General features: G+C 34.3%; 1 protein-coding gene and 1 long non-coding RNA gene across 4 annotated transcripts in view; one reads left to right on the forward strand and one right to left on the reverse strand.

The window, feature by feature from the left end:
• Positions 1 to 27,823, reverse strand: part of CSMD1 (CUB and Sushi multiple domains 1) — a 1,052,894-nt gene that overhangs the window by 414,444 nt on the left and 610,627 nt on the right. The gene's annotated exons all lie outside the window — the stretch shown is intronic.
• Positions 189 to 27,817, forward strand: LOC135297959 (uncharacterized). Its single transcript, XR_010359903.1, has 4 exons — positions 189 to 298; positions 1,830 to 1,981; positions 3,162 to 3,394; positions 26,272 to 27,817. It is a non-coding gene; the product is annotated as an uncharacterized LOC135297959 (long non-coding RNA).

Genomic DNA, 27,823 nt, shown 5'->3' on the forward strand with positions numbered 1-27,823 from the left:
AGGTCTGCCAAGCATTTGTTGGAGTTGTTTGTAAACCCTAAGACATCTCATACAGCTGTGGGCACTTACATTTAAGCAGCTGAAATGCTGAATTCAGCCTCCACATTGGGCTGAAGTTCAAGAGGAGACCAAGGCGCCTGAATCACCTGTGTATGCAGGCAGCATAGCTGCTTCACTCAATTAATTCACTTCATGCTGCAAAAGTGAGTGACTTTGAGCAGGCTTTTTGCCATATCTGACAATTCCATTCTCCGATACCCCAGGATATGCTTAAGCAAGTGAACTGCATTGCTACTGGGTTGGTTGATGAGCTAAGTGGATTTCTAGGCTCAATTTAGAGTATTGCCTGATATTGTATTGACCTAAGGAAAGTTTAGGCATCTTCCACATGTCGACATTAACATATAGATATTTGAGTTCAAGTTCTTTAATCTCTTGCCAAATTCTTCCCTAAGGAATTTGTGTAGCTAACATGTAAACTCATCAACTATTACCCTTATACCATGAGAGGCAACAGGAAAATTTTTCATTTCTATTTTTAAATAATTAGAGGATGCTTAAACCTATTTATAAATCAACTTACTCAGAGAGAGTATGTCTAGTTATACATAGCTACTCGTTTATTTCCCTTTTTAATATGTCAAAGTAATTAGATTAAACTTTCAATTTTAATAAAGTAGATCTGATTGCAATTTCTTTATTTAAAAAGTAATGTGAAAAATTTTAGAGACTTCTGTTAAAACCTCTAAAATGAATCCATTTATTTTTAATGTAAAAATCAACACATTCCTGGTCAGATATTCTATATGGTACTTTTCCTTCCCAAATTGCTTTTGTATTTTTATTTTTTTTTTTGCATCTAAAAGAAGTAGAAGCAATCCCTGGTTTTTCAAGTCATCATAAAGAAAAAAATAAGTTCTACTAATTTTTAACTATCAGGCTCCCACAAGTTTTCAAAAATGACATGCAATTCTGTGCTCAAGTGATTTGAACATGTTCTGAAATAACCAGAATTCAAGGTATGTTCTTGAATTGTCTTTTTTTGCAGAAGTTATAGCTGTCAGAAGAAGAAAATAATTTAAGACATGAATTTTAGCCCACAGTAGCATAATGCTCAGCATTTTGTCACTGTATGAATTTATTTAAGCACTTTGCTCAAAGAGCATTTAAACTGGATAAATAACTACTAATAATACATGTGTATTATACATGTACCTACTGGTCCTGCTTTCCTTAATAGAAAGTAGGAGTAGATGGAATCGTTAATTCTCAGAGAAAATGAAATTACCAAAGCTTTTTTAACAAAACATTTGGAGTAAACCGAGGGACTTTTTTCTCCTCTTGTTCAGTAGTTTTGGTTTGCCTTGAGTTCTTCTGTATTGCACTGTATAGTTTTTCTTTCTGGACTTTGCTATTTAATTTCAGACAAATAACAAAACAATACTAGGAGCATTGAAATGCCAACACACTGGTGTATCTATCAATGGATAATGCTTTGTTTCAAATATTATGTCAGAATATTAGGGGCAGAAGGGGGTGGAGGTAATAAAACGTGTCATAAATCTGATTCAGCTTCAACTGCAAATACTTCCATATGGGACATTTGCATTTAGCAGCATAAGATGTTCAAAACCTAAGGGAAACGAATTCAATTTCCTTTTCTCATCAAAATGGCACTTTCAGTAACACCACACTGACTGTTCTATCACTGCTCAAATCAGATGCAGCTATATAGGAAGCAGTTTTAGAAAAAATAAATTAAATGCTTAAATGGAGATCTCTGGTCTCATGTGATTCTGCTTCTTGCTCCAAAATTTATTCTCTTCTAGTCAAAATTCCAGAGACCAGTTTCCTGTGGTGGACAATTGCAGAGGGGAGGAAGTGCTCTATGTTTGCAGCCCAGGAGAAAGAACATTTGTGACGAATCACACCTGAGACTGAAATGCCAAATGCATGAAAGACACATTAAACTGTTACACAGGTATGTTTGATATTCAGTTGTACTGTAATCCTGAATACTCTTCTTTGGAACTACCAGTATATAATACCTAAGTCCATCAGCATCTGACTTGAAAGTCACAGACAATTCTGAGTCCAGAAACATGATGTTCTTTTCTCAATACTCCTTGAGGAAGATAGCTATTGGATATTTTGAAAAGCCATATAATTCATGATAAAATGTTGAGGTTTCTCATTCTCCCCATGCCCTCCAAAAAAACCCTCCCCCCCCCCAAAAAAAAAACCAACTAAAGTGAATAATAGGTATTCATGCAGTACTCTTGTTCAGTGTCTGGTGCTTTAGGCACTTCTGACACAGGGAGGGCCCTCTACAATCCCCTTGTGTCCCACTTCAGAAAGCGTCTGACGCAGTTGCACCAAAATGTATGGGAAAAAAAACATAAAACAGAAAAAAAAGTCAGAAAAGTCTATTGTCTACTATAGATGATTAAGTTCCACTCCTGACTCTTTTACTTTTAACATATTTTTGTGCAAAGAAATTTTTTGAGTCAGTGCATGACTGAAAGCATGGAGTCTCTCCTATCATTGGAAATGTCCTGTAAGTCCACAATGGCATTCTTTACATCATGGCTTAAAATACCTGAGAAGCAACTTCTTTAATGGGATAAATCTGACAAACAATCATAATTTCAGAAAAAAATATCAATAAATGAATGATTGTTAGAGATTTGCTGAATGATGAACTCTTTGAAATATGTGCTAAAAATTTGCTTTCAGTGTGCAGATGGAGTCCACTCAAAATAAAACTACTTCACATTAATTAGAAAATGTCATCATTTTTGTTATTGGTTTGGGCATCAAAGTGTTAAAAATGCTGTGGAAAAAATATTCTTGTTATGCCAATCTTTATAATTTGTTAAATAATAATAATTAAAAATTTTAAAAAATAATATTTTAAAAGATGTTTTTGACATTTCTAAACAAAACTAGTTACTTTTTCAGTTAGAAAACTGATAAATTTCCTTTAAAATAATTGTTTATATACTAGTTTTGAGGAAGATTTGTTGGTACGAATTATCTTCTTTTCTAAAATAAAAAAAAAACCACAGCAACTGTATTTTTACCCTCAGATCTTAAAAATTACCTTTGTTTATCAATTTACAAATGTATAGTTATTTTAACTTTATCTATTTATAATACAGCCTAGAAGTAATCTGAACTGACACAGACTTTGGTAACAGTCCTCAATGTGTAACACCACTCCAAAAGATGTCACTTCAGTATCAGTGCATATGTGAAGAAAGAAAATCCATGAAAGAAAGAAAAATATGTACAAGATAAAAATGTACTACCCTCATGTGAAAATATTAACACAAAGAATCTACAACCAACTGTGTAGGACCTCAGCAGCCAACACGTCTACATACTGATACAGGTAAGAAATTAGAAATTAGGTAGAAAGAGAGATTGGCATGGCTTGGAAATGACAATATAAAAGCTACTTATTATCTCAGTAAGCTTTATAAAACAGTACACCTGATCATTATTGCCTATTCCAATTAGATGTGAGCCCATCAACAGGAGCTGTAGAAATAATGTTCCTTCCTTTGAGGTGGAAAAGATTTTTGCAGTATTTATTCAATCAGTTCCCAAATTAGCTGATGAGAAGCTGTTTAATGACATGCCAGTTCTGTTGTACCCATGATAATGTGTTTTGTCCTTTTTGATAACTTCAGGTATCTATCATTATAAAGGAAAGAGGCAGTACAATTTTTCAGGAGAAAATACAGAATTAACCCTTGGGTTACTTAACAGGTTATTTCAACTGCACTAAATAAACCAGGGTTTTAATTCATTTTAGACTGTGGTTATGTGCATAAAGGTTTGTGTGCAGAATACAGGTCAATACCATCATTTGAGATATTCATTTGAAACCAAAACTCACAGTATGGGTTATTTATTCTCATATATATCTTATGAAGGCATATGTTTATTCTGCAAATAAACCATTTTATCAAACCGTTTGATAAAAGATTGAGAAGAATTTATTATGGTGAAATGGTACTTTTGATCAGCAATTTCAAAAATTAGACCCCATCTTGAAATAATCACTGATAACCCATTTCTTTAATTAAGACTAGGAGGGTGATGAAGTTTTCCCAAAGATGTAACTGCCTGAGAGGATTCATTGTTAAATGTGTCATGATATAAAACTCTTTCTTTTTCAATAATATTCAGAGCATGGTTCACTATTAATACTTTCTAACCTATTAAAAATAATCAAAAAGGAAGTACTTATAATTTATTTCTATTTATTTTTATTACATAATTTCTAAAAGTACTTTATCTTATAACATTATTGGCTGATGAGTGGTCTCTGTAGCACCCAAACATCAAGAAGGTATCTAAAGTAAGTGTGCTGATAAGAGACGTTTGATAGCCCATTGATCATGATAAGGAACTAGATGACAGGAAGGTACTGGTTTATTTTTTGTAACTTTTTTTTGAGAGCAGTGTTTACTAGCTTCATTGATGTGACATATGTGAATAAGGAAGAAGAATTGATAAGAAGAAATACTCTAAAAAAGGACAGTTGTAAAACTGAGCAAGGGAAGACAATTGGTAGCAAATAAAGAGGTTGCTCTAGACTTATTTTTTAGCTGAATTGAGCTTGCTAACAATTGATTAGGATAGAGACTTCTAGTTCTAGCTTTGTGTCTGAATAAACACTTATTTGTAATTTTTTTCTGATATTGTCTGGTCATCAATTGAGAGACCTCTTATTGAAGAAAGACACTAATGTTTGCTTAAAACCCATGACCATTATTTGGCATGAGCATTACATCACCTTTCTTTACAAAATTAGGAAGACTATAAGGCTTTATAACATCAACTCAACTGACACTATTTGAAACACCAAAAGGATTAAAAGCCCACAAAATTTTGCCTTATAAATGGATAAAGAATGATACACATATTATGGAAAGTTATTACTTTGGAAGAGACAACACAGAAAGCATTCTGTCCTATGAAATTAACCAGAACTTGAGAGAAATGGATTTTTACCTGTCATTTTTCAGAATATTAAGAGAAAGCATAATTAATTTTCCTGATTCACTTTTAAAGCCATCATAATTTTTCTTACCTACTTTGCCTATATTATAATAAGGCATTTTGCTCCTATTTCTACTTACTGCTCTATTTTTGTGCCAACAAGGCGATAATGCTAAGTAGAAACAGAGTGATCCATTTGTAAAAGTTGTCTACAATATTAGAAGCATGAGAGAAAGTATCCTCAATGTAAGGAAATCATAGGGTCTAATCCTCCCCTAAATATTTATTTTAAAGAAACTGGTGGAGTATAGGGAAGGGAAAGCTGTTAAAACTGTGAAATAGTTCTCTGTCACTTATTTTGTGCTATGAGAGGTTCCATATGCAAGAACACACAAAGGATATGTAACCTGATATATTCCATTTAAAAGTTTGCTCAGGAACTCATGATGTTCATGAGGTAGAAAGGCAGAGCTGAAAAAAACCCAACTTGCAAGTACATTTCCTTCATACATAAGTAGTCCAAGAAGCCTTGATAGTTTTTATTTCCACATCCTGTGTTCTCTCAAGTTTCACCTGTATATTGCAATGTCCGTTTTGTCTCTCAGGATATTGTAAATAGGCACATTTAGTGACCTCCTTGCATTATATGTATGTAGAAGTCCTAGAGAAGTAGGCAGTCTATTATTTGACCATCAGCATGCTAGGAAATACAATGATATAGAAAAGACAGCTACATAATGCTGTGTTTAATTGAACATTTAAATATACAAAATAACTTCAAAATAATAGAATAATAGAAATATTGCAGGATCTGAAGTACTTGGCATCCTCAAGCTTCTACAGTAAACAGTAATTATTTTTAGAAAATAGTAGAAAAAGCCAAAATAATGTGGAAGACTTGGAATTTCTATCTGGGACACTAATAACAAAATCTGAACATATGATTGTGTATATGTATGGTGCATTCTACTGAAGAAATCCTTTCAGAAAGATATCTTCTCATAAATTTTCCCTCTCAATGCTCTGTCTAGAACTTCTATTATTAAGCAAAATTTAAGTTTAAAAAAATGCAGTGTCTTACTCAGGACATAATAGTACTTGTGCATTTTAATAACACCAGGGTTCTGAAATCTTTCTATGTCAGCTACTCAGATGCCATAAATTTTTTTAGTAGGATTGTAAAAGGGCCCCAGACAGCCTGCAGGAGACCTGTGGTAACAACAGTGTGAAATAAGGGGAAAAATCTAGTAATGAAAAAGAAATAAAATCCTTTTTAGATATTCCACTAGTAGAATTCTTGTACAGGTATGTTTTATTACAATGTTCAATAGAAATTTTTAGGGAGGGAAAGGCTTTGAAATAAAATGAGATCCTGCTGAAAGTATCAAAACCTCTCATTTGGCTCTGGAGTCAGACAAAAGATATATGAAGCTATTAACAAGAGATGATATTCTAAATAGCAGACTAATTTTTGTAAATTGCTATCACTTCTGTGTTTGTTAGCCCCATAGAGCCCTTGGAGACTGATCTCATATAAAAGGTGCTGTATTGTTAACCAAATACTATGATTTATGAAGCAACAAATCAAAAACTATTTGTAAAACACAAATCTCATTTTGAAGGAAAAGAACCTGGGGAGAACTTAGGATAAAACAATAGTAACACAGAGATAATTTTCATCTTCTGCTAATCATGGTATCTAGATAACATATTCTGAGTCATTAGTTCTTCATGTCGACTCTTGATTAAAAGTTTAGGTTTTTTTCTTTCTTTGATCATAGAGATTTCTACACAGAAGTTAGATGAGGTCAGAGAAGAGGATTGTTCCTGTGATCTGTGACAGATAGTTAGTAGGGACAATCTTGATAAATTTTAGCCTTTGAAACACAGCATGCTGCAAAAAAATTAAAGCAAATTCTGCTTCATTGTGATTAAATTCAATCACTGTCATAAATAAAAAGATGAGAAGAAAAGAAAATAATTTACTCACTAAAAAACTGCATTTATTTCTGCATTACACTTTCTTGATAAGACTGCTCTGCATGAAACATGGAATCTCATTGATATTCTCTCATTTTTGATCTCAGCAGGGTATCTTTTTTTTATCAGACATATAATACACTTCTTACACACAAAATACAAATACTAGCATACTGTAGGAACCATTTCCACTAACAAATACTACATCTTTAAACCAGAATTTTGCAGCTCCAAAGCTGATGGAAGCAGAGAAAGCTGATGTATTTGTACAGAATGATACAGAATAGAATGACCTCATAATAAAAAATAGCTTAACTCTTAAGTATAAGGCCGCCTCCATCTTAGCCCCAGGAGCTACAGGGATGATTGCTATTTTCCTGAAAATAGCTGCATAGATCTACCTCTCAAGCCTGTCAAGGTCCCTCAGGATGGCATCCCTTCCCTCCAGCGTGTCAACTGCAACACACCCCTTGTTATCATCAGCAAACTTGTTGAAGTGCACTTGATTCCACTGTCCTGTCACCAGCAAAGGCGTTAAACAGTCCCACCACTGACCCCTGAGAAACACCACTCACCACTGGCCTCCATTTGGCCATTGAGCTGTTGACCGCAACTCTGAGCGTAACCATCCTGTCACCTACATAGCCTCTGGCATAGTGCTGGACACTGGGATAGAAACCCATTACATTAAAAGTATATTTCAAATTTCCAATTACATCTGTTTGTGGCATAGTAAGCCTGACTACTAAGACCTGAAAGCCTTTGTCTCAGTCACAACAGTGGGAATAATATTCTCTCTTCAGTATTCTCAGAAGAGGAGATAAAAAATACTGCGTAAATCTGAGAACTGTTCACCATCTCCATTTCTGACTTATTAGTGGTCACATTCTAGCCTGATATAAATTTCTCTCTTATGCCATGTTGCCTCTTTCTCTGTCTTTGAAAGAATGCCTATGAAAGCCATTCTTGTAGCATATTTTACATACCTAGAGTTGTTTTTATTATATAGTGATATTGTACCCAGGCAGTGCAAATTAGCACATAGATCTGAGTGAACTGATCAATTCAATAGGTTTCCAGAGCAGAAGAAAGGGAGCAGGTTAGATATATTTGTTTCAGAGCAGGAGGACATCAGAACTGAGGAGTAGGGGACTTCTTGTAGAGCTCCTATGAACAGGCATTTTTTCTTTAAAGGTACTGAGAGCTCTTCCTCCTGACCTGTAATAATAGCTGTTATTTTCCTTCATTACTCATTGTATGCAATGTTATGGATTAGAAAAATAAAGAGTAGTCAGGAAACTCCAGCAAGTCCCTATTTCTAGAGGACATATGTCACTCCTCAGTTTTTAGTATTTGCTTTTCTAATAGCTGTTTAATTAAATTTTTGTTTACTGCATCCAGAACACACAAATGTTCCAGTCCTTTTGACAATTACATCAATTTTACTCTTGAACTGGAACAGCTTTTGCAATTATAAATAATCACTCTAACTCTTTTAATTGTATCAACAACTGAAGAATCTTCTAACATGTCAGAAAACAATTTACACCTGTGGCATAAAAACTGACTTTAAATACATATTCAAAAATATCACATTCAGAGAGTGACAAAAGTAATACAGCCACAGGTAATGGAGTTCTGAAAATTCTGACAATGAAAACAAGACTATGAGTAAAGAAATTAATATAATGATAATAATAATAATAATAATAGTAATAATTATAATAATAAAATGCTGACCAACAAAGCAGAACAATCACTCTATAGAATATATAGGGGAGAGAAAAGTAACAAACAGGTGGCCTGATTTTATCATATATACAGCAATTTAGAGAAGTTTATTGGTTATTGCAAATTAAAATGATGCTTGCAAATTCTTTTAGTGCCTTATAAAAAATGTGTTCTAAATGTCCTGTTTTCAGAAATTTTAGTAGTCATGCGTCTGTAATTTACAGCCATATTTCTTTTTCCTTCAGTAATAGCCTAATACACAACCAAGATGTAAATTAGAACTTTGATATAATTTTTTTCTCCTAACAACTTACAGATAATTTAATCTTTTTTTTTTCTTCTGCTTCATGGACAGTGTCCTGTGTTGTGGTATTCTGAAAGAAAGGGTTTGTCTTTTATATCAAATCACAATAAGAAGTGGTTATCAGTATCTGTTTCAAAAGTCAGAAGCCAGTAACAGAACACGACTAAAAGCCTGTCCGACTTCTACCCTTTCTAAACAAGAAGTCTACATTTAATAGTCATCAGTTATTTGGACAAGTTAAGCTGGAGTTGTGGGCAAATGAATTTTGTCACAATCATTGTATTTATAGAATTTGTCAATCAAATGAATGCTGCTAACAAACCTCAAGACAGGGTTGCTCTACACAGCAAACAGGGCAGCTGTTCAATTTTAACATATCAGTCATATGGCTCCTATTTCTTGAATGATTTGAATGTTTTATGATCTCAGGGGAGAAAGATAGGAAGAGTCTTTGTAATAAATAATTGTAGGTTAGTTGTGGGATTTTTTCGTAGTCTATCAACTACTCAAGAAAATTACCTTCCTGTAAGCCAATCAGGATCCCTTTGTATCTCTCAGGAATTCTCACCAGTCTTTAAGGGTTAAGTTTTAGAACTTAGTCTTAAGTCTCATAAGGCACATTACTTTCAGAATTGTATGAATTCATTCAGTAATCACCTAGGTTAAGTACTAATTTTATATTGAAATTAAATTATATTATTATATATATTAAATTATATATTGAACATGTGGTGGATAATCATTAGTCCTCACTTACTTTGGATATTCAGTGCTATATATAGAAAGTCAAACATCATTTCAATGATGGGGAAAATCTATTTTCTGTTTTTAAATACCTTGTGATGATTATAGACAAGATAGATTCTTTCAGGTATTTATTAAAGAGACTGGTTGCTCCACAAGGTAAATCCAACTATAAGAAAAAATATTACAGTGAGGGTGGTTAAGCACTGAAATTAGTTGCTATGAAATTTCCCCTCCTGGAAATATAAAAAATAAGCAAAAAGGATTGAGCCAACCTGAGGCAGATTTAGATCCAGCCCTGCTGATCTGGAGGTTGGACCAGGTGACCTCAGAGAGCTCTTCCTTAATGTCCTTGATTTGCCTCCAGGGGATGGAGCTGTAGGGCTGTGTGGGCATGGCTGAGTCTCTGTTCTACACCGTGCATGTCATTGCTGGGTGGTGGGCTTTGGGGAAGACAAAAGCAGCACACCCCTGCAATTGCACCATTCTGTTCCATCTCTTGCTCAGGAAAGGTGCCAGCTGCAATAATGCTATGGACTCTCAGGACCAACACTGTGGAATCTCTTGCCCCTAGCCCCATCCCTTCCTATTCCTCCTAGACATGGCAAACGCAGAAAAGAGTGGCTCCAATATTTGACTCCTAAAAGTGGTGAAGCAGAAAGCAGGAAAACAGGAAACAAAGCACTGGCAAACTGGGGTTAGAGGAGCCATGTCCAAGCTGAGCATGAGAGTAGCAGAGCGGAGTGACCTGAGCATTTCAAAGCAGCAGAACTGTGCGGAATGGAACCATCAGAGCAGAACAGTCTGGAAAAGTGAGCAGCACAATGTGGCTGCTCCAGCGATCAGGGTTTTTTCCCATGGTTTTCCAGTGTCCTGGCCTTGGGGAGGGGGAACCCTTGGGGCAAAGAGCACCCACCATCTTGCCTTGCCTTGGGAACAGCTGCGCGTCACTGCCGAGCTGCAGAGATGTCTGCCATCTTGTCTTTGTCCCGGCAGGCACGCGGAACTGAGTGAAGTGTGAACGCCTTTTGTGTGTAAAGCACCTTCTCCTCAATGTACTCTGGTTACTAATATTGTTGCTGTTACCATGCAATTCTTATTCCATTGCTTATTCCATTTCGGTAAATTGTTATCCCAATCCGTAGTTTCTGCCTTTGTCCCTCTGTCACAGGAGGGGGAGGGAGGAAGGGGAGGGTCTTTGTTGGAGTTTAAATCCCAGCAGTTGTTAAACCGCTACACTCTCAGTCTGTAATAATCATCCTCAGATTACGAGCAATATTGCTTATAAAAGCAGCAATTATGATATACCACTCTCCTTTCAATTATGTTCTTCTTAATTAAATTTCAGTCTTGAAAACCATAGAGTACTGACCTTAACAGGTCACCTGTTTCATCTTCTTATTCTAAAGAAAATGTGATTTGTACCATATTTCTGGTGATTTTGAGTATGATTTCAAAGACAATGGCAGAGACTTCATAACTGCTTAGGAAAACATATTTTTTGTTTCCTTGTATTAGAAAGTTTATTCAATTTTAATAATCTTTTCTTGAATTTAAGCCTATTATGTATTTATCTACCCATTCTGGATAAGATGAATAAAAATTGATGACAAATAAAAATGCCTTCCTTTCAGGAGACTATCTCATAACATAATGAAAAACTCATTTTGACCTTGTAATTTTAAGTCAGGCTTTTCTCAAATCTGATCATATTCTTTGCTTTACCTTTTGTATACTTCTTACAGATATTAAAAAAAGATTTTTTTTTTTATCAAGTAATAAAGGCTGTGGAAAGCCTGAGCAACCTGACCAATGCAAGCCAATGCCACTAAATCAGCTGCCCTTAGGTCCATCAGGGAGAATAATTCAAGTATTGCCCACATGGGGTTTGCAAAGAGAAACAGAGAAGGAATTCTCCATACCTGTAAAAACTGTAAAAAACACAGGGGCTTATTTGCTACAAGAGTAGAGGTTATTATGTGACGCAGGAGAAAGAACATTCTAGGATTGTTTTATAGAAACTGTGGCCATGTGTCAGATTTCTTATGAGATGTGTAGGAGAAGGACCAATGGAAAGGAAAGAGATGATCAGAGTGTACTGGGGAAGATTATTAAAATAATCTCCTTTGTAGGGTCTTATATAAGAAAACTGTTTAACATAGGTTATTGATTTGTTAACCAGATTTACAGACAGGAATACTAAGCGATGGATTTTAATGCTTAATGCTAGGCTGGAAGTAATTTCAGAACATGTGTACACATCTGAAAGAAGATAAGCCCTTTATTTTAATTAGCAAGAGAAAAACAGATACAGAAATGTTTTAGTTGAACACAAGGAACTTGACTAAAATTCATATAATGAAAAATTTGAGAAACAGCAGAAAATTCAACATTTTTACTCTAAAAGCACTGTCCAGACTTACAGTCTCAATCACAACCAGTCAGCCTAGAGTTGCCATGTTATTTGAACTCCGATGATATTTGAGGGTAAGATTCTTGGACTTTGAATCTACCTTGATATTAAACAAACAGAAAATGTTAAGAAATTGCATAATGCCAAGAATATAATGACATTCCTACTGTTATTATTAAGTAATGAAACAACTTTATGAGTCTTATACAAGGATTTGGGGGTGGAAGAAGAAGAAAATAAAAAAAACCAAGAGAATGGTTCTGTAACCAAACCTGAATTTTTAATATTACTTTTTTTTTTTAACTTGAAAGTTGTAGTATTTCTGTAGCTATTTTATCAGCTTCTTGCTTAGAATCCTTTCTGCAAGGATCCTTTATCCTTTATCTTTTCTGCAAGGATTGAACTCAGCACTCATTGATTTTTACTGAAAGTTAACCAATTTTAGCCTTATCAGAGTTTTAGTAAAATTATTACAATGTCTTAAGTAACATCACTTTCCAGTGAAAGCATAAACACAGCTTCACTTCAATTTTCATGGTTTTAACCATTTGGTGGTCTGGGAACCCTTCATGAATCAGTGATGAATTAAGTGAAAATTGTGCAATTGAACCAAAGGACTCCATTAAATTTAAGGCACTGCCTTTTTGTTTTCATTGAAAATATCCTTATTTTCTACGAATATTTAGCACTTTAAGAAAAAGACAGATGGATTAGGTACTAAGTTTTGCAATAATTTCATTTGTATCCTCAAATAATCTGTGAAAGATAGGACATGACCTTCATGATATTTTGAATTCAAAACCTTATGCTCTAATTTCAAACTAATTTGTCTACATAAATCAAGCACTGAAATTCAGTGATTTTTTTATCACTTTGGCACTCAAGCTTTTTCTGTCCATATGTTAAATAAATAAAAATTAGCATGTTTCATTGTATAGCCAAATATGGAAATGCTAATGTGTAAAACTACATTTAGAACAGAATTAGAAAATTAGTGGAATCTTTCTAGACACTTTATTTATATTTACTGCAGTTGCTTCTGCTAATATTTTATGTGGTTTTCTGTTATGCATATGAGGGCATTGCTAACAGATATTTCTGTATAATACTCATGTTATAAATACGTAACTTTTCCTTGTTTGATGCTACTTATTTATATGGTAAAAGTATGAGCTACCTCACCTCTTGCTTTGTTCTTCTGACCTCATATATGGGGATGAATCAGAAATTCTGGGTAAACTTAAATGCTATGGTGTACAGTTTTTTGTGGGATTTACTGGATCACGCACAACAAGGTTGGAACATATCTGTGCTGTTTCAAGGATCATCCTGGCCATGAAAAATGTGCAGCTTCTATTACAGATCAGGCCATGCTAAAGAGCCGATTCATAATCAGAACCCCCTTAAAGACACTTGAGTCTGGGTTAAGTTCGAGAAAAGTTTGGGTTAATGATGAGCTTGGTGTGCTTTAGGGTACAACAAGGTTTCAATCTGTATGATTTTTTTTTTTTTTAAATTTACTACAGCTCACATAGTTTTCATATCAGTATATACAAACCACCCTGCTGTTACCTCGATCAGATGGAGCATGGAGTAATTGGATGCAAAGGTAGGAGGACTCAAAAAAAAAAAGAAAAACCACCAAAAAGCAGCTATACAACTTTCAAGAGAGCACACAGAGCTCATGATTGCAAACAGATGGGATGCTTCTCATGGTCTTTCTCATTTCACATGCATAACAGGATCAGCCTTATTTTGTGTTTGCTTAGAACATTTATTTATAGCAAATTAGAGCTTTTGCAGATTGTCAGTGTTCTTGGGTGTTATTTTCTGTAAATTGAAAAGTTGTATGTAATCTCATCATACTTATGTTACATGAGGTTTAGTGGCTTTTCCTAGAACAATCTCACATAATATGGCAAACAGGATATTGGAATGAATGGGCCATGTGATGGATTCAGTTATGCTGTATTTAATCTCCTTTTGTTAAGAAAAAGTCGATCCTTTGCATTTTCATTTGCTTTAAGTGCTCTTGCTTCTAACATTTATTTTGGAAATTCATCAAGAGAAGACAACACTTAATTCTGATATTTTCTGTGTATGACATTGGTTTTATTTAAATTGTGTTCTGTCAAAAAAAAGGTCACAATTGTTTATATTTCCTTTTTGTTTTGAGATTAATGCAAACAGGAGAAATGAGGGTTTTGCCATATTTCTTTGTGCAACTTGTGAATAGAAGAGTGACAAAGGATTCTTTCATGCATTAATGTGAAACTGGACCAATTAGAGCCATACACATATAACATTCCTGACAGAAATGTCTTATTCACCAACAAAGTGCTCCAAATGAAATACCTGAAGTTTAGGATGAGATGCCTAATTTACTCTGACAGAGTTGATGATTTATCTGAAAACAAATTCCATCAAAACTGCAGTCTTGTCTCCTTAATTACATTTTAGTAAACAAGCACAACAAAGTTTTATGAATACTAAGAGCTTTTGAGATATTCAGCAGAGATTCTCAAAAGGACAATAATAAATAGTTTGCACATAAATTCAGGGAGGTGAAGGTATTCAGAATTAAAAATAAATCAAACAAAATAAGTACCTTTTTTTTTTTGTTTGACTTTACATCAATTGAGATGAATTGATGTAAAAGCACAAATTAGTAACAAAATACTTAAAAATAGTTCCAATATGGTAAAATTAAGCTTGCAATGAAACCATTTGTTTTAAAACACGTTATTTATTGGTTCTTTGTGAGATAGTTTAAGTGTTCCATTGGAAAAAATATTCAGAACTGAGCTCTGAAATCCATGAGAGATTTGCTTGAATGATGAAATCAAGATTTCACATGTATTAGATCTTTGCTGACAAATACCATTATCTTTTTTGTGTGTTTTTAAGAAAGCATCTTTATAAATTCTTCTTGTCAGTAGGCTAGAGATAACAGATATTTCACAATGTTTAAATAATGTCAGAACACAGAGTGGCAGTACCATAGGGTTAAAAAGCTGACAGCAGCTATGTAAGGAGTGATAGGGGTCATAGAGCTTTAAACAAATTGAGAGGACATACACACAAATTAAGAAATCCTATATTTAGGAAATAAAAAAATTCTGATGTTATTACAGGTTTCAGCCATGTATTTTAAATTAGATTTCAAAATTTATAGTAGTAGTAAAATCTAAATGATTCAAACAGGAATAAAAATCAAATATGCCTTTTCAAGCAAGTTTGCAGCTTAAAGAACTGCAAAGACCATTAATGTTTTCATTAGTGATCCTGCCATTCTTTCTTGAATGTGATCACAGCATGTATTTCCCTATTTTCATCAACAGTGTTTCTGAACAAGGTTTGTCATTATGAATCCAAACAAGATGCCCTTTTCTAGTCTACAGAAGTGAATCAAAGTTTTACAATAATAAGTCAATTTATCATAAGCGTCTGCTGCTCAGCAAAGGCTCTTTATGCATTTTCTGTGTAGGAATCTTGCCTTATATTAAGTTCTCTTAATATTAAGTTTGAAACATTCTGAGTTATTAAGCAATTCAATAACCATTTGACTAATACATATGAATTCTTGGACTGAAAACTCAATCCCTACCTGTTAAACTATTGCTTTATCAGCATATAAGAACACTTGTTTCTTTTAAGAAATTACCTTGACTTGTAATATCTTCATGACATTAGATTTCCCTAAGTGACTGTCATCTTTTTGAAAGCTTTCTGCTAGATCAAAGTACAAGATAAAACTGAAATTACATCAATGAACCAAACTATTCATATGGAACTAATCTCTTCAGTAAAATCTTCACGAATAAAACCTATCTTTAAAAGCCTTGTGAAAAAAAGTATTGATTTTTTTTGTTGAAATTTGCCAAGGTTTATGCTGTGAACACATTTAGTCTCCTCTTGCAACTTACAATAAATGTAACAAATTGTATGGGATGTGAGCAAATAAAACTTTTGTTGGTATTATATGCCCAGAAGACTTATAAATTGGCACATATAATGATATAAAATATTTCTGCTTGATAGATAAAGGAAAAAGTATCACTGAAAGCAAACACAATTTTGTCAGAATTCCTTATACTAAACTTCCAATTTTTTGCCTTCATTGTGGAGACCTGGGGCTATTTTTTTAATTTTTTTTTTCTTAACATGGCATAACAAGCCTGATATTTTTAAAACTCCTTGTGATACTTTTCATTACAGCAAATGGGGAACACTGACATTTTAATTTCATTTAATATGCCTGTAAACAGATCTGTGTGGCAATCCACATGAACATCAAACTGCCAGTCATTTCACAGTTTAACTGTATACTGATTTTACTTGAGATTATCCTCTAGCACTGCAGATGTAACTGGATACTGAAGACTTCCTTGCTTTTATGAAAAATAAGTTAAATGGTATAAATATTATTTCAAACATAGTCTTCTGTAATACCTTATGTCATGTAAGTTACTTCACCATAGTTAGTATGTTTTACCTTGGTCTATAAATCTGCTATAATTCTTGTGCATGCAGAAGTGTAGCTATAAATGCTGTATTCACAATTATTTGTATTCACATCTATTTTTCCATCTATTAACTAAATAGTATAAATCATCTTTTTGTAAATCACAGTATGAAAATTTTGAATTCACATCTAGTGAATGGAGAGTTCTACATGTAGTCATTCAGAAGGCTATCTGAGCATCTAATTCCTCTGTTCTCTGAAGGGATCCTCCACTATACAACAAAGAAAGGCTGAGATTGGTTATCTGAAAGTAGTATGACAGTAATTTTCTCCTTCTGTGCCTGCTTAGTCCAAAGCCATAATAAAATCAACTTTTTACTATTCTGCTCTATATAAATCTGGAATGGTGGAGGGTGTTTGGGTTGGTATCATGTACACATATGTTTATAGCAATCAAAACAGACAGGAATTACACATGTATTTCCATATTGAGCTCTCCTAGCCTGTCCTCATAGGAGTGATGTTCCAGTCCCTTAAATATCTTTCTGGCTCTCTCCCGTATGTCCAGGTGTCTCTGGCACTGAGGGGCCCAGAACTGGACGCAGTGCTCCAGGCATGGCACCACCATTGCTGGTTACAAGGGAAGGACCATCTTCCTCAAGCCCCTGGGAATACTTTGCTCTGTGCAGCCTATTCATTTCTACACAAGCACCAAACAGGAAGCTATCCTGTTATTATTCAAAATGTTCCATAAGTAAACAGTAAAACATCAAAATCACTAATTTAATATAAAAACTCTTTAGACTACTTGATAAACAGTTTGAAAGCATTGGCAAGAGAACTAAATACTGCAACATATTCCACAAAAAAAATTCAGCCGTTTTAAATCTTATGCACATTCTTCAGCACAGAAAAGCAAAAGCCCAAAAAACCCCACTGGATTAATAAACTGGCAATGTCACTATAATTCTCAAAGTATGAAAGTTTAAGGAGTATTTTGTTTTAAAAAGATTAAATAAAACAATGTCTTCATTACATTAAAAATAGATTAAACAGTTTAGTGTCTTTTCTTTGGCTTTATCATCTCCTCTTTTTTAAATTCTTAAAATATTTGAAGATATTTAGTTACCATTGGTGTGTATGGCAATGATCATACAACCCTTAAACAATAACCTAACTCTTTGTTGTGAGTCTTCACTGTTTTGTTTGCAGCAATAACTTTCATTTTGACAGAAACTAAGAAAAACATTTCTGAGTAACTAACCCATTCTCTAAAAAGCAATATAAAACAGACTAGGATCCTAAAAAACCCCTCCTATTAGATTCTGAGACTTGGCAACCACTGCAAATATGGTTCTCAGAACACATTATTCAAAAAAGCTCTATATTTGTCACTGGACTTGCCCTATTTTAAATCTCAGTCCTCAAACACAAAGCTGTAAGCTTTTTACGTGGAATGGCTTAATCTGTGCAGTGCTACAAGACACATCCAAACAGCTCCACAGCAGTGAATACACAACTGAATGTAAAGGCATTCACTGCTTGAAGCTCAGAAATGGAGTAAGTACACGTCCTGAAAAGCCAGAACTGTTCTGACTTTATTAGTAAGCAGTGACACAGACACTACAAAAAAGCCCACAACCCCTCCATATTTTATAACTTACTCGCTTGAGTACAGCATTAGTGCACCAAATGAACCCCAATGACAGCAAGACAGATTGACAGTGTTCAGTATTTTCAACTGAATTGTGATTTCTGATTGCAGTTGCTGAGTTTTCTAGTCTGTTAACATATTTTCACAATTTTATTGATAATTTTACATACTCTTACAAGGGGAGCTGCCCCCTGTTTTACAGTCTCAGAAATATCCTTTGCTCAGTACACTCCATAACGAAGCAGCAGTTTTGTTTATTTCTAGTCAAAGCAGAAGATAATAGATACCAAAAGCAATGATAAGACTTATCATATATGCCACAGGATATTTAAATTTACCATATATGACTAAGAATAGATTTTAATTTCAGATTATGAAACTTGAATTTCTGTAGCCTAATGTAGGTGAGTCAGCTTTTAAACTTCCTTTTTAGTAAATGATGATTTAGCTAAAACTCCCCAGAAAGCTATTCAGCTCAATTTGAAGCAGACACCTTAGGTGGGATTCAGCTGATTAAACACAGACATGTATCACCATTTGAGATACCATGGGGTGTCAAAGATATGTACAAAGAGCTGATACATCAACTCTTGCTATAAATTGGAGATCCTGATTGAGTTATGACAATGATACAACCTAATGTATGGTTGTGTCTGGCCTTTCTAAACTGGTTCACATGCAGCCAGTTCAACAGCTTATTTGTAATTGTGCCTGCAACTATTTTCATTGAGGATAATGGCTCACAAAGGATCAGCAGAAGATTAATCATCAGCATATATTCAGTTTGTACAACTGGTGGAGATTTTTAGTAACCTAGAGGAAAAGCTCTTGAGTGTATAAAAGCCTGGAAATAGCTGAGAAACCTCTACGTATTACACTGCTTTTGAGTCTTGCTTGCTTCTCATGCCATACCTGGACGTTATTCCACACCTGAGAGCATCTCATTGCATGAATAAGCAGTTTTTCTAATGTTCATCTTTGCCTTGTCCCCTGCTGTTTATTGTTTTTCCACCTTCTGCTTCTCCCTTAGATCCTAGCCAGAGCACAGACTCTTACTGCACTGTGACATGCTCTGCAGTCACGGGAGCACAGAGAGCATCACAGGCAACTCCGTGCTAATCGTGCTTCACCTCCAGAGAGTGCCTATTCTAGCCTGGAGATTTGACATGATCAAACAGGCAGACTGAGCCAGAGCCAGCCACTCTAGTCATAAGCTGGAGAAATTAATAATTTTTCCTGTCCTTTATGATTGCTGCTTTTTACTGGGTTCTTGGATACTTCAACTGCTTACATAATTTGATATATAAAATGGCTCTGGTCTGTATGAAATAAATTGAACATTCAAAAAACATCCTGCAGTTATTCTGCCTCTCATTTCTTTGATTATTACAGCTGTTCCAAATATTTTGTGCAAACCTATTTTCCACACTGAATAACAGTGCAAAACAAATCCCTTCGGGGAGACACTCTATCTGCAAAGGGACATTTACTTTAATGTCATTGGCATCATTTTGTTTTCTATTTTATTGTCATTATTGTTGTTTTTACTTCAGAGAACTTCCTTCCCCATGCTCTTCTTACACATTTCTGGGAGAAATTCTTCTGAATGACAGACCATCAGCAGAAAACAATCTGAAGAAGTTGACATAGGTTAAAAGCTCACTAATCAGCTGTCTACATACAATCTCCTGCCACTGTCCTCTCCCTTCCTAAAGTACATAAAATACTAGATTAAAAAGAAATGCACTTTGCTTCTATTTTAATACCACTCACACTAAATATAAGGCCCTTTTTGAAACCTCTGTTTTTCCAAAAGCTTGTTTTCTACTGTCATCTGAAACATGTTATTACTCAAGCCAAGTCCATTTTCATTCATTTTAAGTGAAGTCAAATATGTGCCAATTAAAAGATAAAGACTAGGGAGATTAATGCTTGAGGTGTTTTCAAATGGCTCTGACCACATTTGGAGGTTGCTATAGTGAACACTCACCTGTAGTTCAAAGGAAAGAGGATTCAGCATTGCTTTCTGTATGAGAAATACTCTTTGAAAGGGAAGTAACAATACTAGCTGCTTTCTTTTCAGAACTTTTATATATATTTTTATTTCTGTTACTTCTGATACTTTTTTTTCTGATACTCCTGATGTTTCCCACAGTAATCCTTGATAAATTCAATCTAATGAGAGAGATGTAACAGAGGAAAAGTTCTACTATATATTTAACAATAGGTGCAATTCTCCTAATCTTGTTAATTTATTGTTTTCCCAAATGCATGGCCTGGATAAATTAAATTGAACAAAAATTTTAAAATTATTTTATTTTCTTGCTTTGTTTTCAACTAATACAGTAGCTAAAGAAAATCATCATTAAATTTCAAAATTTTTGCACTTTTGTTTTTTTAACTGTGTTTATTGTTTACTTTTAATATACATATGTGTAGTGTTCTGTGTAAAAACAAGGTGATTTATGACTGATATGTTCAAGATGTTTCTGTAGTCAATATGTTTCTGTAGCCAATCAAAGGAAAATTATGATATTCAATTCTATGTGTTCATGGATGAACTTTAGGAAATAACGAGTTCTCATGGATAAATTAGAAGTGAGTGAAAAGGAAAATTAGAAAGTAAATTATTCAAAATAGTATGATGAGATCGTGCTTTTACTCCTCTTAGTGAAAGTGGGTTTTTTTAATAAGTATTTCAAATTACTTTCAGTATGTGTTTTGATTTCAGAAGCTGAAATTTTCATTTCTCTCACATTTTGTGCATAAAACTGATTTAGATAATCTGAGAAAATATTACAATAGAATGTTTAAATGTTATTTGTAAAGCAAAGGATGTATTCTTCATACTTATTTTGGCACCTAACTTATAAAGTCTGCTACTGACAGTGACTCAGATCCTGGGAATTTCCCTGTTTTGACAATGTGGGAAAAAATGAGAAGTAAAAATAACCTTTAAATTTAAACATTTGAATTAGATGCCTAAACTTAGCTTCGAATTATTAATATTTTTCAGAATTATGAACAGCCCATATACTCAGAATATATTTACTATTTATGGAGAACATTCTGATCACTTCTATGGCTATTTCCATTCATCTTATTTAGTCTGCTCCTTGATTAGTCACAGGTGAAAGTAACAATGTGAAGAATATTTTAGTGACCGTATTGTTCCCAGTGATATCTATACAGTGATAGTAAAAATCAGTAAACAGACATGCAAAAAACAAACACCTCTGCTTCTTTGAGGCATGGCCTTATTTATACAAAAGTTCAAAGAGTTATACATTTGTGTTTGTAAAAGTTCCTGAGATAATTTCTTTTCACACAGCATTATACTTATTGCAGGTATCAGCATATAGAAAGACTTAAATTTGTCATATTTTGGGATTCTGCATCTGGGAACTATATTCTATAAATCATATAACCTAACCACTACTTTAAGAAATGGAAAAAAACCAAAAGAAAAAGAATAACATAGCTTAAATTGAAATTGATGAAGCAGGTATGGGATGCACTTTTGGATGCTTTTATTTTTCTATGGTTTTGGTCAATTCTGTTGGATTTCCACCTTCATGGTACAGTTTATTTTGCATGCTGTCCTTTGGCTGATATAGAATAGCCTGAAGGAGTAACTCTGTTGCAAATATATAGATTGTCACTCCAAGTTATCTCTCGGCATTTCTCACAAGCCTGCTGTAACACAATCTGTCTTCATGTTAGCTGGACCTTGCTTCCCCTAAGCATTGCATCAGTCTTTCTACCATTCTGTGATTTTTTAAATGTAAACCATAAGACTAACTGCCATGATAAAATGTATAGGACAGGTGGTACCACTCTCTCCCTTCAGTCAGGAAGAAAAGGCTCATTACAAAAAGGGCATTATGGCCAGTATTTCAGAGGAGCCAAATCTATTCTTTGTACCTGTGCCTGTGTGGCAATACTTTCAGGAATTTATTTAATCACAAAAATGAATGGACATCTTATTTTTGGTCTGACATCAAGTTTATTCATACACAGGCATAACCTTTTATGGCAAAACCCAAAGGAAATATCTTCAGAGTGCGTGGAGAGAAACTTTCTAATCTCCACTCCCCAAATGCTCAGCCATAAGCATTGTATGGCTTTGTAAGAAAAACCGTAAGACCCAGAGATAAAAATAAGCTTCTCAAATCTTAGGGATCATTTGAGATAAAACCCAATAATTTATGGTTCTGAAAGTGACATAATGCTGTTAAACCTAATTTTAAAAAGAAAAAAACCCCAAACTTCTACATTAACACTTATAACTTAAGACATGATCTCTATTAGGAGATAAAAAGAAAAAAAAAACATCTTAGTGATTCAGCACAAGTGTAGGTTATGCCATGATAATATACACTGTACATTGTTTTTCTCTTCTGTAACTCCTGCTTAGAACATTTCATTTCCTTACCAGTTCTTCCCTCTTGCCCTTGTCTGCTCCCCCTTCCCCAACTTTTTGTTAGTTCACAGTTTTACCAACTTCTATTATGTCTGATCTCTGCCATCTAATTTCCAGACTAAAAAGCTTTTCTCTCCAAGCTTACTCATTTGTTATGTGAAAGCATTCCATTCCTTTTATCTTCCAATTACTTGAACGAAAGTACATTAATATGATTTTCAGTATTCTTTGGAGTCAATGGATTGGTGTGTTACATTTTTTGTCACTCTTTTGGTTAAGAACTCTACATATTACATACTATGGGTATTTTGGGGAGGAAATGTATTTTTTCTTTTGGGAGAGAAGATGTCAGAGAATCAAGTTTGGCTTTTTTTAATATAGATTTTAATTTGGTGCTGCTTATTCATTATAATAAGTTAAGAAATTGTTCAAAACCAATTTTATGCTATATCACAGTTAAAATGAACTATTGGAACCATGGTTTAAAGACAAATGTTTCCTGACAAAAGTACCAATTTATTTGTTTGTATTATAGACATAATTTATAGCTAGAACTGAGATTCATTCAATATGTAACTACTTCAAGTAGCAATTTCTAAATAAAATAGGCACAAAACACAGACTAAAAGACCTGCATATATATAATCATGCAGACATATAAAATAAAAAGTAGATAGAAATATATAAAAAGATTGCATATCTATTTAATCCTACCAGTTTCATACTACTGGAGATTAAGTAACATTTATATTATTTTATACTGCTTCTAAACTGCAATAAGCTTTTAAAACCAAACAGAAAATGAAGAGACACTACATAAATTAAGGATTCTATTGGATATCTTTCAAAGACATTATGCTAATTTTCCCAAGAAGAAAGACAGAGAAGGATGTGCCAGACTGAAACCATCAGTTCAAATAAATGATTGTCCTGACACATAAAACTTCAAGCAAAATTGCATATGCACAACTAAGGAAGGATGTTTAAGGAGTAATGATACTCATGTAAGATTTAGAAAGCCCTAGGTGAACTTCCTCTTCTGAAAGATTGCATTAGTAGGACAGCTACATAAATTTGAAGCCCGATTAAAAAACAAGAAAAAGGAATGAAGCACCCAAAGCGTGACTTCAGTGGAATTTAAATAACCAGTGTCCAAATTCTATTATTAAAAATCTGTGTAAACTAACGCTGACCACTGAAGTACTAAAAAGGTTATTATGTATATATTTCCTAAGATAATTGTTTAATTTTACTTGAGTGTTCTCTTGACATTCTTCTTCTGCACGTGCCTTCAGTCCTGAAAACCAATTACCAATTTGGTAATCAGATCATTAAGTAATTATCCAAAAGCTCATTGTTCTATCATTTAGGTCTCACATTGTGTAGAAACTCCAGTTAGAGACACAGCTTTCCTTCAAAGCATGGGAATAGGAAGACACAGCTACTTTTATGCAACAACACTCTGATGCAGCAAATCTGAATACATTTTCTTTTGTGCCTGAGGAAAACCTACATTTGCAATCTTTTCCAGAATATTTGAGCTGTTCTTGTAAGGACACTTTCAACCTTTCCTGATGAATTTTTATGAATTTATAAAGAAGAACTCAAGTTTATTTGGTTAAAAATAGGCATAAAGCAAGACTATAAGCTAGTATAGCCAAAAATAGGATTCATTTTTGAGTCCCTTCTCCACAGTCCCTTTAGACATTTTACAAGAGACAGTCTTTGAATGAAATACCTAAGCAATTCTGAAAACTCTGAACAGACCTAAATAGAAAGCATAACTTTTAGATATAAAACAATTAACGGTATGAAGCTGACCTACTGAGAAGGTAAAATGAATATTTCTACAAATAAGGCTTCTCGGAGGCTGTTCTGAACATCCCACTTGGTTAGCATGATTGGAAAAAAAAGATGTAGGAAAAGTCTTTTGTCTAGATTAGTGAGCAGTGGCCACTGGAAAGCACAGTATAAATGCAATATGTTTTTTTCAGTAAAGAAAATATGATTTGGGTTTTGGTATTTTTTGGTGGGTTTTTTGGAGGGGGATGGGGAGGGGGTGGTTGTGTTGTTGTTGTTGGGGGATTCTGTTAGTTTGGATAGTTTCTCTGTCTGTTTGGGTTTTGTCTTTGTGTTTTCCCTTTTTGTTTGTTTTTTTAATTGTTATAGTTAACTGAATTTATTAAGGATTTTGACACCCTAGATTGATTTTAAGAACATTTCTATCTTGCAATCTTTTTGTCAAGTTGGGATTTACTACATAAACAAATACCAACATTGCAATCTGGATCTGATCAATATAATGAATGTGCTAAGGAACTGATGCTGTACCTTGAAAAATATCCAAAGTCTAAGAAAGAATTAGACATAAATTAGATATGTTGGATGCGTCTTACTTCAGAATGTAAAACTTCAGAAGATCCTATTTGACATTCTAGACATAGCTTTTATTTACTTGTAATTATTCTCTTACAGACCTGTAAAATTGTAATTAATGCTCCAGTCTTTGAAAGATATCTTATTTTAATGTAATTTTCTTCCTAATAGATGGACCAAAGATCATTTACTGTGTATCTTTGTACATATTAAGAAATATCCAATATCTCCTACAGGCAGCCTGCTTATCCTGTAGTGGAAGCTTTCACAACACTTCTGTCTCCTCAAGCATAATTTCACCAGTAACTGAAAATGCCTTATAAAACCAATATTTAAAAATAATAAAAGTTAATAGCAAAATACATTTAATAATAGTGAAGCCAAAGTGGGTATTAGTAAATTGTCATTAAATTGTTCTGTGTAATTGAGCACTTTAATAATAATGATACCATTCAATCTTTGTCTACCTTAGCATTTAAATAAGCTAGAAATGTTTGAACTGCAGGATATTTTACTTTTTGCTGACTATAGGCATATAAAAGTTAAATGCTTACCAAAATTAGTTAACTTGTCTTCCTCTGTGTGAAAAAAGACAGAGAGGAAGTATTTGCCCCAGTGTCCCCACACAACTGTTAGAAGGAAATATCCTTTGCTCAATTTGACGTTTGGGTAACTAAAAAGAGTTTTCTGCATGCAGGTGGTTTATGAAGAGGTGCTTAAGGTCTTATTTGCATCTAGAGAAGATCTAGGGCTCATTTCCATTTCCTAGATACCCTTAAGCATTAAGGGACATTTTAGATATTCTAGGCTATCCAAAAACTTTCACATGGACTTTTCAGCAGTATCATGCAGACCTTTGGAGCCCTGTGACCTTCTGGAGCATCAACTTCCTTGCAGCTATGTGTCAGCAAATAAATCAGCCTGTTAGTGTCATTTTCAGAAGATTAAATTATCCCTGTGAGGCTACAGTAGTCACTCCAACAAGCTCAGAGGCCTTACATATGTCTAAGCAACATACATATATAGCAAATAAAATGCCAGTAGATGGCATTATATCCCAAGATCTTACATAGTGATTTGCATTAAGAAATACCAAAGTCAAGCACTTAGTGAACCACTTAGTTACTGCACGTCTTGTCTGCATGGAATTTTGTTTGCTTATTTTCAGGAACATGATTCAAGAATCTTTAAGCTGAGACGTGTTGATTGTTTGAGACATAAACTTTCCCTGAAGAGTTGAACTTAGAGTACTGGACACACTCTGTACAATTTTCAGCTTTCTGACTGTTTGCATACTGTTTCAAAGCTCTGCCTGACTCAATTTCAAGAAAGTGATACCTACCACAGAGACTGCTTTGATCAAACTTCTCAGACCATGCTGAACCTACGTGGATCTGGACATAAATGCCTCTGATTATGCACTTCTGTTTCCCACAAGAGACCAGCTACAGGCAAAAAAACTAACTGAATTATGTAGAAGCCACAAGTGTAGGCTCCAGTTTTTCCTGTTCCTTGACTTTTCACTGAATTTGACATCTGGAGTACAGCACCAGTCTGAGATTCAGCCTAAAGTAAAAATATTCTACCAATCTATTCCAAGTATCAAGAGTCAGCCTTGCGAATCTCACTTGAGAAGCTGAGCGCTAAAATACAGACAATGGTGATACTGGATATCACCTGAGCTGTTTTGCTGAATGCCTGTCCAGCACTGCTCCTAATGGGATGCAGTTAGTTCCAAGAGTTAGTGAATAGTTCTGAGCTTGGCAGGATTGATACATTTGTCACTACTATGAAGTTTCTCACAGTGTATGACCTTGTCTATATAGATCTTTCTTGAAGCTATTAACTGCAATCCCAGGGGATGTTCTACCTTTTCCTGAAATAAGTAAAAACAGCATTATGAGCTAAAAATATTGCTGCAGAAGGTAGCTGACATGAGAAAGTATGAGGACAATGGACACTGAGATAAGAAAGACTTAATTCAGTAATAGAATGAGAAAAAAATTAAACCCCCATAAATAGACCCAAACTGGCACATGACACAAATTGTGCACAACAGCTCCGCTGCGTCAGGGTTGCTCTGGCTGCTGGTTCCAAGTAGCCTCCACTAACTGGTTTTGGGGGATTTGTAAATCCCAGTAAGGCAGCTGGGGCTGCTGCACCCTGCTACTCCTGCACTGGGAAGTAAGTACTGGCTGGAGGGAGGCAACCAGGTCAAGACAGAATATGTCATCCTGCCCAGAAAATACCACTTGCTGTGGTAAAAGCCTTCTTCCTACTTCCCCTTCTCCAACCCATCCAGTTACCTACCTTACTTTTTGAAATATTTCCTTTTTTCCTACGTGAATTTCCACATAGTCTCACTTGGAGGTATACTTGCTGTTTTTGATAAATGCCATCCATTATTAACACAATTTTCATGTTGAAAAGTCTACTGTTTATTTCCAAAAGAGCAATGCTAAACTGAAACATCTAAGGAAGGATTGCCACTTGCTGAGTCTGATGGTAGAAACACTTCCAGTAGTAAAGGAAACACAGAAGAATCACTGTTGTTCATAAATAATACACAGAAGATGAAAGCAAGAGCTAAAGAACCACCTGTGCAAGTCATACGAAGAAAAAATATGTTTTATCATAAAAGCTAGTGAAAAAAAAAAGGCTCAGTAATTATAAAAAGGAAAATCATTTAAAGCTGGATCTTCTGTTCCTGTGGTAAAGGC

The sequence above is a fragment of the Passer domesticus genome, chromosome 3 (genome assembly GCF_036417665.1).
Source record: "Passer domesticus isolate bPasDom1 chromosome 3, bPasDom1.hap1, whole genome shotgun sequence".
Classification (NCBI taxonomy): Eukaryota; Metazoa; Chordata; class Aves; order Passeriformes; family Passeridae; genus Passer; species Passer domesticus.